The sequence below is a fragment of the Cervus canadensis genome, chromosome 11, assembly GCF_019320065.1.
Source record: "Cervus canadensis isolate Bull #8, Minnesota chromosome 11, ASM1932006v1, whole genome shotgun sequence".
NCBI lineage: Eukaryota > Metazoa > Chordata > Mammalia > Artiodactyla > Cervidae > Cervus > Cervus canadensis.
Genome location: NC_057396.1, coordinates 29,319,987 through 29,334,621, shown reverse-complemented (window position 1 = coordinate 29,334,621; position 14,635 = coordinate 29,319,987). Strand labels below are relative to the sequence as shown.

The 14,635-nt window shown below is 41.9% G+C and overlaps 1 non-coding gene across 1 annotated transcript; it reads right to left on the bottom strand.

The window, feature by feature from the left end:
- Positions 1 to 2,777: 2,777 nt before the first annotated feature.
- Positions 2,778 to 2,849, bottom strand: TRNAC-ACA. The gene has a single exon. It is a non-coding gene; the product is annotated as a tRNA-Cys (tRNA).
- Positions 2,850 to 14,635: the final 11,786 nt, after the last annotated feature.

The following is a 14,635-nucleotide window of genomic DNA, read 5'->3' as shown; positions in this document are numbered from 1 at the left end:
CTTTTCTGAACAGAACTGTATAGTCTTACTAGAAAGTAGACTACTAGTTATAAGTACTCACTGTGCTATGAACATCATTCAGAATGTCTTACATAGGAAGTGAAGAATGTTCATTAACCCAATAAGTCAATTAGTAAAGATATTTTAAAAGAACTCTTACTGGGACTAACTTGGGGGTCCAGTGATTGAGAATCTACCTTCCGATGCAGGGGACATGGGTTCGATCCCTGGTCAGGGAACTAAGATCCCACATGCCCCCTACAACTACTGAGCTCGTTCACTCTAGAGCCTGTGCGCCACGACAAAAGAAGCTCACACACCTCAATGTGAGCCCACTTGCCATGACAACCCAGTGCAACAAAAAAAAAAAAAGAAAAAAGTGCCTACTATACACAATAATATTGATACTCTATAAAATTCTTTAAGCTTTATAACATGCTATCACATGCATTACCAGACACACACATATAACATTCTTGGCAAATCCTTTTTTATCAAATGTTTACTAAATGAGCAAACAACACTCAAACCAGTTCATGAATGGTTATTTTTTATAATTTATTAGGATTGAGGTGTCTTTATAGCTTTGATATTTCTCCAAACAATTTCCTGAAAATATTCCTCTCTTCAAAAAGTGAGACAATTTATGGTTTGTAATAATGATAAGGAAATAAGAAAAATTGAAATCACACAAAAAAGAAATGATAGTATATTGAAAATTAAGATATGTATAAAGAATTGTGCATCTAATGTCTTAAAATCGGGTGAGTCTTCATGAAAGATGAGCAACCCCTCTATATATTAAACTTTGAGTTTTTATTCATAGTCATTTTGTGAAAACTTTGAATTTTTATGATTCATTTATGATTTCAACCACGAGGGGGGAGGTAGAAAAAAAGGCAATTCCTCCAAAGTGAATGACGCAAACAGAATATAGCAAAGTATAGAATGTTTTACAATAGAGGGTTTGCGGCAAGGCAAAGAGGAGAGGAAATTCAAAGAGATGGTTTAGAAGCATGCTGTAGAGCAAAACTCCAACTGTCTAGGAGGAAAACAGGGGGAACCCAAAGGCCCATTCCTGACAGATAAGTAACTCTCTCCAAAAGCCACCGACGTAGATTTTATTGGGTTTAGATTTTCTGAAGCAAACTGAGAAAGATTTATCTTTTCTGAGTCTAGTGGTTTTAAGTTTTTGAAATCAAAGCCTCAAAGACAGAAAAACAGAATCGTTAGACAGTTGGGGCCACCCAAGCAAAGGCCTGAAGCCTCTAACCAGGCCATTTATTCTGGTCATGTTTCGGGGCATAAAACAATTGTTTGGGATGAAACCTTGGGATTCCAGAGCAAGTGTAAGGTAATATAGATATATTATCACTAAAGAAAATTTTGTTTTCATAGTGATCAAGGTTTCCAATCATTAAAACAGTGATCAAGTGTTATTACTGGGGATCCTTTTGGAACAATGGGCGTAGTTCTCAGTGGACTATGTGGATGAACCATCCTTCTCTTTATAGGATATTTTAGAATTTAGTTTACTATAAAATATGAACTCTAAAGTTAATAAACAGGGTGGCATGTGGTGCCAAGGATTAAATATTTACTGGTAAAATATACAGTGATGAAAAGGATTTTCAAACAGGCCATAAATCAAATGGTCTGAGCTCTGCATTAAATATTATTTTTACCAGGGGAAAAAAAAAACTCAGCCCAAGGAAAAAAATTAACCCATTGTTGTAGCTTCCTAGGGCTGAATGTGTGAGGTAAATGGCAGAAAGATTTTCAAAACCTGGTAAATGGCAGAAAGATTTTCATGAAATGATTCACTTATTTGGTAAAATGAAGAATGCTAACCTCCCATCCTTTACTCAGCCTTAATTGCTTCTTTGCCAGGACTCTTCCATCTAGCCTGTCCTATTCTACCTGTCTTGTTTACCATCAGGAGTTCTAGTGTACAGTGGTTAAGAGCTGGGTTCAAATTCTGACTCTGACAATTCCTAGCCATGTTATTTAAACTCTCTGTTCTTCAGTGTACTCATCCACAAAATGAATATGTTAATAGCACATCATAGGTTTCCATATGAATTAATATGCATGTATACATACATCACATAAGATGTGGTCTAGAAAATAGTAGATTCTCCATATTACTGTCCTTCATACTCTTTAATTATCCAATATTAGCCATCTTTCACAGAGAAGGCAATGGCAACCCACTCCAGTACTCTTGCTGGAAACTCCCATGGATGGAAGAGCCTGGTGAGCTGCAGTTCATGGGGTCGCTAAGAGTCGGACAGGACTGAGCGACTTCACTTTCACTTTTCACTTTTATGCATTGGAGAAGGAAATGGCAACCCACTCCAGTGTTCTTGCCTGGAGAATCCCAGGGATGGGGGAGCCTGGTGGGCTGTCATCTGTGGGGTCACACAGAGTCGGACATGACTGAAGCAACTTAGCAGCAGCAACAGAAGCAGACATCTTTCAAAATCCAGCTTCAGTTCTTCAATGAGCATTTTTTTTTTTTTGGATCAATGCAAACCTTCCCTAAGTATGCATAACCTCTTAGGCTTTTACCTCTTTTAATATCTAATTGCTTATTATGCACAATTTCAAATTGGTTCAATCTCCATCGCTTTCAACTAGATGGTGGTGGTTTAGTCACTAAGTCATGTCTGACTCTTGCGACCCCATGGACTATATAACCTGCCAGGCTCCTCTGTCCACAGGATTCTCCAGGCAAGAATACTGGAGTGGGTTGTCATTTCCTTCTCCAGGGGATCTTCCCAACCTGGGAATCGAACCCAGGTTTCCTGCACTGTAGGCAGATACTTTACCAACTGAGCTATAAGGGAAGCCCCTCAACTAGATATGCCTCCCAAAAAAGCAGTGTATCAATTGTATGTGCCCACTGCAGTGGCAAAGAATCCACTTGTCAATGCAGGAGACACCGGTTCCATCCCTGAGTCAGGAAGATCCCCTGGAAATAGCAACCCACTTCAATATTCTCGCCTGGAATATTCCATGGACAGAGGAGCCTGACAGTTGCAGTTGGGGTTGCAGTCCATGGGGTTGCAAAGAGTTGGACATGACTGAGTGCACATACACACACATTTTACATTTATGGAGAGTCTAGTATGTTATTCTGCTGAAACTGAACACAGCTTCCATTCTCTGGCTTCAAGAGTGAAGGAGGCGTGTACAAAGTGTGAAGCATCTTCCCTCTGTGTTGGCTAACCCTTGGTCTGAATAGATCTGCTCTTGATAAACTGTTACTTAAGATGGATGGGTGAATAAATGGATGGATCTACATGAGACCTGAGAGGAGGGGAAAGTCCTGCAGAACAAAAGAGAAGAGTCTGCCTCTGGAAATGATTTACTACACAAAGCAGAAGTAACATTGGGAAGATTTCTGCTTACATTATGTGGAAGACAAAAGAAAAGACTATAAAAGAAGAAGGAGTGGAGATGAAAAATCCAACAGGCAAGATGCTGGTTAGGAATATCAAGTCAAGACAATCATCGGAAGAAGTGAGGACAGAGAGAGAGAGGAGGAGATAGAAGAAACAAATCCTACAATACTGCTCTGCATTTTATTTCTATTTCCTTTAACCCAGTGCTCATGTAGAGCTGCTCAGCAATATTCTCCATCTGAGACTTATGTTCCTAATTAGACCCATTTACGCAACGACATTAAGAACTGGCAACCGGTGGTAGAAAGAAATGGAACAGTCGAAGGTCAATGCTTTGCCTGGGTAAATAAAGATAGTAAGAATGACTGGGTAAGATGCTCCTCTGTTTCTTTTCTTAGTGTGGAGACAAGAAATCCTACTCAATGCAATCTCAGGATCATAAATCTTGATCAAGAATATTTTAGAAGTGCTCCTGCTTCAAGATAGGGAAGCCTTCTGTTAAATCATATCCAAAAGATAATTTTCCTTCTTGGTCTCCAGAGAGGGAGATTCTCGTTTTATAAATAGGTTCTGCAAATGGACCTATTCTGCTGATCATATTTGTATTGAAATCCTAGATTCCACAAAGAGGTTTTCCTAAGAAGTGTAAGTAGGGTACAAACTGGTGGTGAGATCTTATAAAAAAAACACTGGATGTAGGTTCATCTGTACTATTAGTATTTTTCTAGACTCCACACACATGGGACCCTGTGGTATAGCACGGGGAGCTCAGCTTGGTGCTCTGTGATGACCTAGAGGGGTGCACTGGGGTGGGGTGGGAGGGAGACCCAAGAGGAAGGAGATATATGTATACATATAGCTGATTCACTTCATTGTACAGCAGAAACTAGCAACACTATAAAGCAATTATATTCCAATTAAAAAAAAAAAGTCACTGGATGGAAAGTTCTAAGACCTGAACAATAGTTCCATGCTTTTCTGTTAATTTTTTTCAGGGATTCTGTCCACATCGCCAGGTTTCTGAGGTTTGGTTTCCAGAGCCTGAAAAGGATGAGTATAAATCTTATCACCCAAAACAAAAGTGGCAAACCATGAACCCGTTACCAGGAATTTATAAGGAAAAAAGCACTTGTGGTGTATGTATCATTTCTTCTAAAGATGACAGATTTGAATGGTGGTAGTTAAAAGGTAAGTTTCAAAATTAACAGTGGAAGTTCAGGTGAGGATAGAAATAATGCAAATATGGTAGTCTGTTGCCCTCTTCAGCACCACTTCCCACATTCTCATCCAGTGCCTCTTGCAAATTAAACTCCTATAAATGTTTGATCTTTCAAGTTAATTTCAGAGTTTCTTGAATTCTTTTATGCATTTTGGATATATATTTACCTGTTTCTGTTTGACCACATCAATACACATTCCAAACAGTTTTCCCCCAGAGGGAATAACCCATGGTCCTGTAATGACAAAACAGTCCACAGAACCCAGAGCTGAAGAAGATGACCTCAATCATGATGAAAATAGTAACACTTTATTGAAGATGGTAACACATAGGGATGGAATTCTGTCATGTACTTCCAAAGGGAGGTGGGTCTCCAGCCGCCTTTGTGACCTGATTTTCCAAATCTGCCATGAGGTTCCACTTAAACACACAACAGACGCACATAAAGCCTCAGCGATTGCCAAACTATACTCTTTTAACTAGCAAACTAAATCTGTACGCCTTAGGCAAAAGTTTTCATAAAGCGCATTGGGGAAAAATGCCAGCTTCGATGATGGTAGACGTTTTGATTAGGGGTTTGCCCACATCTTAAATAAATAAATAATGACCCTCCTTACCACCCAGAATGGTTTTCCCTTGGATGCAATTATTACTCAATGGAAAGACAAACACTGACGTTCAGAGTTTTCTATGCCTTGATATTAAACCATAAAAATAAACCAAGAAGATGAAAAGGGAGAGGAAGCGGCTCCTCATCGCCTGTGGCTTCTCCTTGGTTCTACTTCATGCCATTTTATGTGCTCTCCCCTTGGCCAAGAGAGACCCCTTACCATCTCTCTGCCTCCTGATAAGTTCCTCATCCATCTTCACATCTTTCTTCTCCAACGAGCCTCTTCTGGTTTCCTCATCATGGTCTCTCACCCTAGCCTGCCTCACTAACCCACATCACAGTTCATCACAGTTCATCTCACAAGGCAAGAGTGCTGTGCTGGCCTTGAAGTCAAGGTTCCAGGCTCTGAGGCGTCTCTGGTGGTTCAGTGGTTAGGACTCCATGCTTTTGCTCCCAGGGGCATGGGTTTGATTCCTGATTTGGGAACTAAGATCCTGCATGCTGTGTGGCCAAAAAAAATTTTTTTAATTCTTTTTAAAGGGAGGGAGGGAAGAAGGAAGAAGGGAGGGATAGAGGGAGGGACGAAGGAAAGGAGGAAAGAAGGAAGAAAGAGGCAAGAAAAAGAAAGAAAGGCTTCAAATTCAGGCTTACTTGGGCAGATTACTTAGCCTCCTGCCTCATCTGTAAATTGGATTAATAATAACTGCCTCCTTGGGGTGTTGAATAAAAAGACAATCTGCATCCAGGGTTTTGTGTGGTGGGAGACAAAATAACCAGGCGATACAGCACTTACTTTCATCACACTTTTTAAATTCAGGTCTATTCTGTTCTCCTTTGTATCCCCAGCACCCAACATGGTACCTAGCAGAGCACAGGCACTTAAAATTTTTTTTTTTCATTTAACAAATGAATGAATATGTACAGTGCTTCATACTTTAACAAGAATTTTCACACACGTGGTCTCACTGGCACCTTCCACCAGCCCTCGGACAGAATGAGGACTTCTCAGACAAAGCAAAAGAACTTCTTGGGAGAAACACTTTTTTGTATGTCCACATACAACTGCCCATCATGGAACACCTTCTGAGCTCAAGGATGATCATAGAACAGACTGGATCAAATAAATCATTTCTGGGGATGTTGCAGTTTGAAGAAAACTCCAAGGGGCAGAAAACACATGGAATGATCCCAGTGGTCATGTATGGATGTGAGAGTTAGACTATAAAGAAAGTTGAGTGCCAACGAATTGATGCTTTTGAACTGTGGTGTTGGAGAAGACTCTTGAGAGTCTCTTGGACTGCAAGGAGATCTGATCAGTCCATCCTAAAGGAAATCAGTCCTGAATATTCACTGGAAGGACTGATGCTGAAGCTGAGACTCCAATACTCTGGCCACCTGATGCAAAGAACTGACTTATTTGAAAAGACCCTGATGCTGGGAAAGGTTGAAGGCAGGAGGAGAAGGGGACGACAGGATGAGATCATTGGATGGCATCACCGACTCTATGGACATGGAGTTTAAGTAAGCTCCAGGAGTTGGTGATGGACAGTGAAGCCTGACGTGCTGCAGTCCATGGGGTCTCAAAGCACTGGACATGACTGAGCAACTGAACTGAATTGAACTGATCCCAGTCAATGAAGCACTGCTGGAAATTTTACCCAGGCCTAGAACTGACATTCCAGAAGCTGCCCATTCCCAGTCCTTGCTGTAGAGTTTCAGCTCTTTCTCAACAATGTTACTGAGTCAAATGACACAGGAGACAGAGCATTGAACTGGGCGTCACCAGCCCTGGGTTCTAGGTCTGTCTCTGCCATTAATAACCATGGGAAAATCTCTTCTCTTTTAGTCTGAGTTCCAAAATCAATTAAATGGGAACAAGATTCCCTGTTCTGCTTACCTCATTGGGATGTTGAAGACACCAAGAAGAGGATTTGGGCTATGAGATTTTGTAAACTAGGAACTAATGTAAAGCATTAGTATTCCCCACTTCCAGAACAGTAGACCATTTCCTTGGTGTAAAAGATAAAAAAATTAGGCCTGACCTGGCACATTTCTGTTCCAGGACCTGAGAGTGGGCTCTTGTCTAACACTCGGAAATGAATTGTCTGAGGAGACACACAGGCAAAAGACTTATGAGAAGGGGTGCCCAGGCAGAGAGCAGCAGAGTAAGGGAACCCAGGAGAACTGTTCTGCCACGTGGCTTGTGTGGCAGAAGTCTTGGGTTTTATGGTAATGTGGTTAGCTTTCTGGGTTGTCTCTGGCCAGTCATCTTGCCTGTGCCCATATTTGGTCCAATGCCTGGTGGCCCCTGCATCTCTCAGCCAAGATGATTTCCAGTGTGAGGGTTTCTGGGAGGTTGGCAGGACATATTATGGGCTGGTGTCTCTCTCCTCCTTTTGGCCCCTCCCATGTGCTTCTAACTGGTGGTAGCTTGTCAGTCCTGTGTTCCTTATCAGGACCTCCTGTTGTGAGATAACTCGCGCAAGCAGTCATTATCCTGCCCGGCCAAGGCAAGTCATTTCAGTCCATGGTTCCCTAACACTTCCATATGCCCAACACCTAATAAGAACATTCTCTCTTATTCTTTTCAGGGTCTCACCTTGTGCCCTGAACCTTTTTGCTTTTGACCCACCTCAGAGCCTCCTTCCTGGCCCACTGCTCATCTCCTTGGCCCCCAGCCCCTAGACACACTTCCTGTCTGTAGCCTGAGATTCTCCCACCACCCTGGCTTTATGTGATACTGCTCCTCCAGCATCACTAGCTTTGAACCATGAGAGTAGCAGGCTCTTTAGCTTTTCTGAGCACTTTGAATGTGGCAAGGGTGGGCATACAGACCTGAGGCTCAGGCCAGGTCACATGGTCAAGGGGAAACTGCTCCTTCGGTCCTTTAGTGACCTCTTTATCCTTCTTGCTCAGAACATATTTTTAAAAGCTTTTTCCATTACCTAATAAGTTTCAGTGACGAAGTTCAAAAGCCCAGCCTGGGGACAGTTCATGCTGGGAAGGGTTATTAGCTTTCTGTAGCTATATTAGTTTTCGTATTGATGAGGAAACGCCAATGAAGTCAAATTGCTGGGCAGTGTTCCCAGAGCTCAAACCACTCCTTTTTTCTCTAGAAAAACTGAATGTAGAGAAACAAGAGTAGATTCCCTTCTAGTGCCTGGGGGCAAATATCTTGTTGGCTAAGGGGGGAGTGCTTCTTGGACCCCTTGCCATTCTTTTAGAACATTCTTTGGTTTCAGGGGTTTTGCCCCCATTTCTGCTGGAGCCCACAAAATGCGTCTTCTAGGTCTTAAGAGAGAAACGTTGCAAGTCAGAAGGAATCCAAGGGTGAGGCGGTTTTAGGAGAATAAAATACCCAGGTAATTTGGTTCTTTAAGTTCTACTGAGGGGTCCGGTTCCCTCAGGTAAAGGAGGAAGGTGGCAGAGGCCCAGGACAAGCCACTGAAGAAGTGGACGCCCTCTACCAACTAGCCTTCCCTCCTGCAGCCTCAGGCCTGCGAGCCAGAGTTCACTTCTCTGAGATCCCTCACTGTCCAGGAGTCCAGCTGTCTGCAGCTGTGTGCCTTCCAGCAACTCACAGCTGGCTTTGCAGAGAGAAATGGCCTCTCTCTAAGGCAGTTTACCAGAAGAGATTGCTTCAGATGTGCAATTTGTTACAACACAATTCTAAAAGAGCAGCCATTAAATGCCATGAATCACAATGCTACATAGAAAAGGTGAGCACGGCCTAGTGACTCACTATAGTAGATGATTGCTCAGTAAGTGGCAGATTTTTCCTTCATTTATTTTTTATTTTATTTATCTTGGCCGTAGCACAGGGCATATGGGATCTTAGTTCCCGGACCAAGGATTGAACTCACATCATTGGCAGAGAAGGTGTGGAGTCCTAACCACCAGACTGCCAGGGAATTCCTTTCCTTTATTTCTTTGTCTCTTCTACATTTTAGGCATGCTGAGATGCAGAAAAGTTGGAGATACTGTAAAAGCATCTTCCCTGGCGAGGGTATGGGGGGGTGGTACGGCGGTTCTAGACAGTTCATCCCATGTGCTCATGTGTGCTTGCATGGTGTCTACATGCACGTGTCTACACTCGTGGGGACCTGAGTGTGTGGAGGAAACTTCCTCGGGGTATAATGCCTCCGAAGTCCCATGTGTGCAGACTGGAAAACACACTTTAGTTTCCTAACACTAATCAGTTCTCTACTACATTTGAAGTTCAAGATCCTGCAGGAGAAGAAAGAGTTCAAGGGACTTTTCCTCCAGAAAGCAGTCTGGGAATTGAGTTTCAAGCTTTTATGAAGTAGATTGAGTTGGGTTCAAGATAATAACCCAATTAAAAATCCTGGTGCAAACAACAGTTCACGCTGTATTCCATTTTCATTTAAATCAGAACAGCCTCTGCTTTCCAGGCTATTCTTCCTGATAACACATTTCAACTCTTGACTTCGGGTTGCTTTGAGTATGAAGCTCACACACCCAGGGGAATCTCACTACATAAACAACAGGGTTTCTTGTTGTTGTTTAAAATTGCTTTAAAGGCTATAAGCTTCCAACCTGCCTGTTTCTGAAGCTTAAGTTCATGTCTATGTGAGGCTGTTTTTTCAGAGCTCCATAATTCTAACAGACAGTGGTGAGAAATTTTGAAACATGCATTTATATTATATTAGTTCCTTCTATCCTTTCCCTCATTAACTCAGCCTCCTGAGATCTCAAGCTATGGATCTTTATCATTTCTTTCTTTATCATTTCTATCATTAACATTTCTCTGTCCTTTCCCTCCTTCCTTCCTCCGTCTCTTCTCTTTCCTTCTTTCCTTCATCTTCATACTCTCCTCTCTTTCTTTCTTGAGCACTGGCTTCTGTCTCCGGGCACAGCCTTCGTTCAGCCAGGTTATATAACACCAGGCAGCCTGCTCTCGGCCCCTCCATGAAACACCATCCAACTATGTTTTCCCTCCAATTTAACTCTTCAAAAGTAGCAGGGCTCAGGGAGAGTGGGAGAGCCAGGCACGAGGGAAGATGGAGACAAAAGAACTTGTTTGGCAGAGTCACAGGCACCCCAACAGTAAATCTCACCAAAGCCCTTTTCAAATCTGGAATGATTTTCATGCAGCTGAAGAAGGTCGGCTGTTGAGCTGTTCCTTCCGCCTTCCTTGATCCTCTCTCCTCTCACTGCCCCCCCCTCCTGCCCCCACCTCTGTTCCCCGCTGAGCAGAGAAACAGTGCACACAGTCACTTAAAAGAAGGAAATGGATCAAGTAAGAAAGGAGCTGAAAACCTAAGGGAAAACAATACAACATCTTGCAATCTGGGAGTCAGGTATGGAGCTCAGAAGCTCTGTGGTTAATATTCTCCCAGGCCTCGCAAACCCTTTGTCTTCCTGAGCCCCTGGGCACTGGCCCACTCAACACTAGGGCTGGGAATTCTGTCATCCCTGGTCGACCTTCAGCCCCAGCGGATTCCACCTACATTCCTTCATTGCCCTTGTGGGGAGGGGTAGGCAGGGCAGACCCTGGAGACTGTCAGACACACAACACGGCTCTCTGCCACCACAGCTAGGATGTGAGCCCCTTCGTTTTGAAGTCTGCCCAAAGTCAGAGTTGAAATGCCTGAATTTAATACCACTTCCCTCACCACACTCTCAGCCAAATGTCCTTGGCTTTTCAATAGACCTAACCTCTTGGCACTATTGAGTCTTGATGTTTTGCATTCTTTTTTTCTTACATATTTAACCCTCAACTCGCCCTTCTCTGACTGAAACTTTGTCAATTACACCAATGCCTTCCTTCCTGGGAAGAGATCCTGCCTTCTTCCCTCTCTTCCATCATCTTTTCTTTCTTTAGTTGTTTCGGGAGGGGGAGACAAAGCAATGGAGGAACCCTTGGAAACTGTGCCCAGGGGCATGTCATTCAGGAGTGTTTCCAATGTGGACAGGGGTATTCGGGGAGGTGGCACAGGGGATGGCTTAGCCACTCTGCCCAGGGAACAGAATTCTCTTTCCCTACCACGCCCCAATTCTTTTTTGCTATATTTGTTGAAGTAGACTCAGAAAGCTACAATCTGATCCTTGTCTCCAGGCTCGTCTCAGGCTCTGGCACAGAGCACAGTCTTCAAGTGTTTCCCCTTGAGTAGCAAAATGGGCTTATTGTCGAGTTGTCCCCTTGAGCCCTAATGAATGCCCTTCTGGAGACCTTTCCTTGGCCAGTGTCTACCATGGCCAAGTCCCTTCGTTTACTGCCAGCTAGGACTGGTGTTAATTTTTAAAGTTTAGATGCTTGTCATAGCTTTCTTTCTCCTAAGAAGTCCAGTGGACTTGCCAAAGGGCACAGTCTTAGTGAAGATGACACACACACCCTAGTTGTTTGCACATGGAGTGTGTAGCTCAATGAAGACAGCATAGCAATTACTGTAAGTGAACCAGCAAATATGATTTTACATATCTAGGTATTTTTCCCAAAACTAGCCTGTTGTGAAATCATAGAATTGGTCCAATCATGCTTTGGGTTTTTTTGGTTTGCCTATTTTGGTTTTGTCCTTGTAAAGTGGAATTTACTCTTAAACCACAAGTTAATCTTTCTCGATCTCCATGTTTATTGAGCAAGAAGGCCTCTGATAGAGTTTCTCTGTAATGAGCATGTTACATTTCATACTTTATGCATACTATCAATAGTGATTATTACCGTGTTTATTGTTTAGTTGCTAAGTCATGTCTGACTCTAAGACCCCATGGACTATAGCCCACCAGGCTCCTCTTTCCATAGGATTTCTCAGCAAAGAATACTGGAGTGGGTTGCCATTTCCTTCTCTAGGGGATCTTCCTGACCCAGAGATCGAACTCGCATCTCGTGCATTGCAGGTAGATTCTTTACTGCTGAGCCACCAGGGAAGCCCAATAAATTTCTATACATCATCCATAAAGCTGAGAAGAGTTGGTCACCACTGAGCATCTGAGCACACACGATGCATCATGCCACATACTGAGGAATTTGTACCCATTAGCTTATTTAATCTCCAAATAATCCTATAAAGCTGGGACTCTACTACTTAGTTTTGTAGATGTGGAAAGTGAGGCCCACTTATGTAATGGCTATAGTTGTTCACCTGTAACTTCAACCATCTTGTGAGATGTAGAATATTCCCTTCCTTACCCTTCCATCCACCACAGGGCATATATCATCATCTCTTCACATGGTGGATGCCAGATTAAGAGCTGTGAATGTCCATTTCCAAAGAGGAAAAAATTTAAACCACAGACCAAGAGACAACCAAGACAGATTGTACTATGGTTCCTTCCAAACTGATTGCTTTAGATCCCCACAAACCACTCCCAGACTTGAACAGAGTGGTAGTCATTCTGCAAGAAGCTGACAGTGAATTTTGTGGTGTCTCACATCTTAAGTCTCAGCTCTACAATTGGGGATTCAAACTAATGGCTATGAACTATAAAAGCAGACATTAACATCCTCTGTCAACTAAAAATATTGCTTTTCTCATGGCTCAAAGAATGAACTTCAAGTCTATGTGAGAAAGAAGTACCTGAATGGGTTTATTATATCTGTAGGAATCATTAAGTCAAGCAAATCCTGGGTGTTTACTTTGGTCCAGGGCCCAGCACACCAGTTCCTGGTTAGATAGCTACTTATGCCTAGAAACTCAGACTTCATTACCATTAAGTCTACCTTAATGCCAATGAAAGCCCTTGGCATTAAGGACCTTCATATGCTTGAAGTTTCTGTCCGTTTCCATCCCGCCCTTCACTGATTAGAACAAAATGACTAAAAAAGAAAATTATAGGTCAGTATCACTGATGAACATAGATGCAAAAATACTCAGCAAAAATATTAGCAAACCATCCCAACAACACATTAAAATGTTCACATACCATGATCAAGTGGGATTTATCTCAGGGATACTTCAATATCTGAAAATCAATTAGTATGACACACCACGTTAACAAACTGAAGAATAAAAACTATATGATAAATAGATGAAGAAAAAGCTTTTGACAAAATTCAATGACCATTTATGATTTAAAAGAAAAGCTCTCCAGAAGTCGGCATGCTGCTGCTGCTGCTAAGTCACTTCAGTCGTGTCCGACTCTGTGCGACCCCATAGACGGCAATCCACCAGGCTCCCCCGTCCCTGGGATTCTCCAGGCAAGAACACTGGAGTGGGTTGCCATTTCCTTCTCCAAAGTCAGCATAGAGGGAACTTAACATAATAAAGGCTGTATATGACAAATACACAGCTAACATCATTCTCAATGGTGAAAAACTGAAAGTGTTCCAAGATCAGGAACAAAACAAGAATGTCTACTCTCACCACTTTTATTCAACATAGTTTTGGAAGTCCTAGCTATAGCAATCAGAGAAATAAAAGAGATCAAAGGAATCCAAATTGGAAAAGAAGTAAAACTGTCACTGTTTGCAGATGACATGATATAATACATTGAAAGTCTTATAGGATGCTACCAGAAAACTACTAGATCTCATCAATGAATTTGGTAAATTTGCGAGATACAAAATTAACACACAGAAATTTCTTGCATTCCTATACACTAACAACAAAAATAAGAAAGAGAAATTAAGAAAACAATCCCATTTACCATCACATCAAAAAGAATAAAATACCTAGGAATCAACCTACTTAAGGAGGAAAAGATCTGTACCCTGAAAACTACAACACGCTGATGAAAGAAATCGAAGATGACATACAGATGAAAAGATATACCATGTTCTTAGATCAGAAAAATCAAGTGTCAAAATGACTATCAAAGGCAATCTACAGATTCAGTGCAATCCCTATCAAATTACCAAAGGCATTTTTCACAGAACTAGAGAAAGAAAAAAGTTTTTAATTTGTATGGAAAGACAAAACCTTGACTAGCCAAAGAAATTCTGAGAAAGAAAAACAAAGCTGGAAGAATCAGGCTCCCTGACCTCAGACTAAGTTACTACAAAGCTACAGTAATCGAAAGAGTATGGTACTGGTGCAAAAACAGAAATGTAGATGGATGTAACAGGATAGAAAGCCCAGAAATAAACTCACACACCTATGGTCTATTAACCTAGGACAAAGAAAGCAAGAATACATAATGGAGAAAAGAGAATCTCTTCAATAAGTGGTGCTGGGAAAACTGGAAGCTACATGTAAATAAATGAAATTAGAACACTCTCTAATGCTATACACAAAAATAAACTCAAAATGGATCAAAGACCTAAATGTAAAGCCAGACACTATAAAACATAGAGGAAAACATAGGCAGAACACTCTGACATAAATTGCAGTAGGAGCTGTTTTGATCCACCTCCTAGAGTAATGAAAATAAAATCAAAGATAATTAAACTTAAAAGCTTTTGCACAGCAAAGGAAATCACAGGCAAAACAAGAAGACAAC